Genomic DNA, 3,298 nt, shown 5'->3' on the forward strand with positions numbered 1-3,298 from the left:
GAGTGTGCGTGTAACCAGCACAAAAAAAAAAAAATTAGATAAATAAATAAACCGCAAATTTAATCCCGTCTGACCTAATTCAGGGCCCTCCGAGGGTGGAAAGGGACAGCTTGCAACGGGATTATCTGACCCTGGAGATTTGCTGTGCGGAGGGCTAGTCCGGATTAATACTAGGTACCATCATGCAATATATAATATCTAGAAGAGGGTGGGTGGGTGGGTGGGGTCCTCTGACTGCATTGTGGCCCCCCTCTAAGGCAACATCTCACCACTGGCTTGGAGTTAAATCCTGGAGAGCCTGTGTAAAGTCCTCTTTAGAACCCCCAGGCATCAAAGTCTGCAAGGTCTCTATGTATAGAGGAGGAAACTGATCTGAAATTAAAGAAATTAAATCTTCAAGTGAGAAGGCAGCTTCTATTTTCACCTGATTAATTGAGAAGGGACATAATGGGGATTGGCTAAATATTAACCTTTTTGGGGTGCAGGGTTAAGTGTTCTGGCCAGCCCCAAATCCAGCATCTGCAGAGCAGGGACAGAGATAACAGATAAGGAAGATGATAGCCATCACACACAGGAATTGTTTTGAACAGGAAGATATTGACCTTTGAAGGTTCACCCTAGGAAGTGCTCTCTTCCAAGCAGCTGCAAGAAAAGCAGCTGATTCAACAAAATACATGTATTTGGCAAATAAAGTTTGGTTATTACCCAGCATTTCCCACTGTGGCAACACAGCAAGCAAGCTCTTCGGTGCCAAAGTACCATAAGCAATACTTATATTTGTATTCTGTAGTCCTTATCACAGGCAATTAGGTAGAACAAAACCTGAGCCTCAGAGCTGGTAGCTGAACTTGATGACACAGCAGACAAGAAAGTGTAGAAACACAGAAGAAGTTTGGGAAATAGCACTTTGCTTTTTCAATCACTTTCCCACTGCAGAGTGCAACACTGAACATTTATAAATGAAGCTGATCCATGGTTCTCCAAATGAACTATTGAGCAAGGTTTGGCAGGAAGGCTATTAGGAGTCCACCCTGTGCCATGAATATAGATGGATGTAAATACTGTCCTTGTCTGTACCAGTGCACCACCACACCGCTCTCAGGCCAGCAGCTTTGCAGTAGCCTGCCCTGATATCAAGGGTTCTCTGAAAAAGTGTGTCAGCTCTGAGCCTGGACTATGTTTTTTTTACTTAAACCTGTCATAGATGTTTACACTGGAAACTGAACTCATCTTGGTTACTCCTTGGCTCTGTTCATCCATTCCGATCATCAGGCTTTACTGCCAGCATTTGTGGTGACAGCACTCCAATGGTGGGGGCTTGTTGCATACAGCTTTCGTAACATAAAAAATAAAATTACAATCAGGTTGATTGGTCACTTACCACCTGAACGGAAGCTCCAGCTCTGCTTTCTCGGTGTAGATGGGCTGTGACTTCTTTCTGTCTTACCTCCTGAACAGCTGGCTTTCCATACTTGGTTCAACTCCCTGCAATCCTTTGTACATAAAGTGCTGTCAGATGAAAATTAAGGCAACAGCTCACTGGGTGACAGAGCATCCTTGAGTTAGTCCTCCTGTGTGCATCCAACCCCTACATCATCCACAGCTGAAGGAGATGCTGAAGCTGTATTTTAACTGGGAATGGCCCTTAGCGTTCACCAGGTGACCTCATTGATTTTGAACATCTGCACAAATGACTCAGTCAAGATTCAAAGTCTATTTGGGTCAATCGGAAGTGAAAAATGATAATCAATGCCTGATCAATGTAGCAGAGTAAAGCTAAGTTCCGTGGGCCTGTTGTGAAGATTTTAGCTCTGCTGTCACCTGCTGAGGGCAGGAGTCGGGATGCTGGCTCCAGGACCACGGGCTGCAGCACGAACCACCAGGGCTGAGAAAGCCGGCATACATTCAATGTCTGTATGAAAATCTCAACAGCAGGACAACTGGTTGCTGCCGGCTCTTCTGGGCCTGTCCTTGCCCCACAACCAAGGGACAGCCTTACCTGTGACCAACTGCAGATGACCCACCTGGTACAGCCAGGGCTGAGAACACCTCTGCCTTGGTCAGGCACCCGGAGGCTGGGCTGCCCATGGTGTGGCTCCGACACCACATGACCCAGGCCGCTCCTCCGGACTGGGCTCACACCTGTTTCCTGGCACAAGCCTAGTAGTGGTCCTTGGGATTCTGACTGCACCTCTTCCAGGAAAGTGTCAGTAATGACCTGCCTTTTCCAAAAGCAAATGACTATACAAACAACAGAATGCCTTTTTAAAATCAATCCTGTGATGCCCATCAGGAAGTGAACCGGCCTTCCAAGGGAAGATCCCTAGGGAACAACCAAACCAGCCCTTTAGTCAAGAATAAGAGCTTAGAGAACACTGAAGGGTTTCCACAGAGGTTCATTAATGTCTGCACCAGAGCAGCTTTGGGACATCTGGCTTCCTTTCACTCCTCATCAGGACTGTTTACAGCCGATGCAGGATGGTCTAATCATGAAAACTGGCTACTTCACTGGATTGTTTGCTAAACCAAAGGGAGTTTAAACAAGTCATTTTACAGAAAATTATTTTTGGTAGTTTCAGCAGGAAAAACTTGACATACACTCACATAATATCAAGAAAATAATATGAAATGCAAATGATAAATTGAAGCCTAGGAAAATAATACACAAACTGGGTTAGCACTGCTAATCCAGAAGTGAGTTGAACCAGTAACAGTGAAAACTATTGTTCAATGTGCTTTAACATTACTTTAAAAAAAATAAAGTTTACCTCTAACAGTAAAGTGGTTTTAAGTGATAAAGCTACTGAAACAATTAAAGCCAAAATTTCAAAGTAATCAATCCAGCTGCATTTCCTCAGGTCTTTTTAATCTACTGAAAGCTTTCAGATTTATGGAAATGAGAGCATGCATGCTTATCATAGAGAAACAAAAACTTTTTAATTCGCATACTACATATGAAAATAAAAGCATAAGTTGTCAATCCAGACTAACTGCTTAGTCCAAATTAATGCATTACCAGAATTCAACTTCTACTACCATAAATTTTGGGCAGTGGCAAATTTTGAGGAACACAATGAAAAGACTCTTGAAAACTAAGCACATTCAGAATTTTTGCTTTCATAGAAGCAATTGTTATATTTAGGATCTTAAACCAAAGCACTGTCTAGCTACCCCATGCTTAAGATGGAAGCTGTGCATTTAGAAGCTTGAGTGTGACAGATAGCAATCAAATCTTCCTTTTTGTTTCATTCAATATCCAGTCATGGAAATTTTCAATTGGAAGTTACCAGGAACTGGG

The sequence above is a fragment of the Corvus kubaryi genome, unplaced genomic scaffold (assembly GCF_017639235.1).
Source record: "Corvus kubaryi isolate FWS band 111438036 unplaced genomic scaffold, C.kubaryi_AGA036_p1.0 137, whole genome shotgun sequence".
Taxonomy (NCBI): domain Eukaryota; kingdom Metazoa; phylum Chordata; class Aves; order Passeriformes; family Corvidae; genus Corvus; species Corvus kubaryi.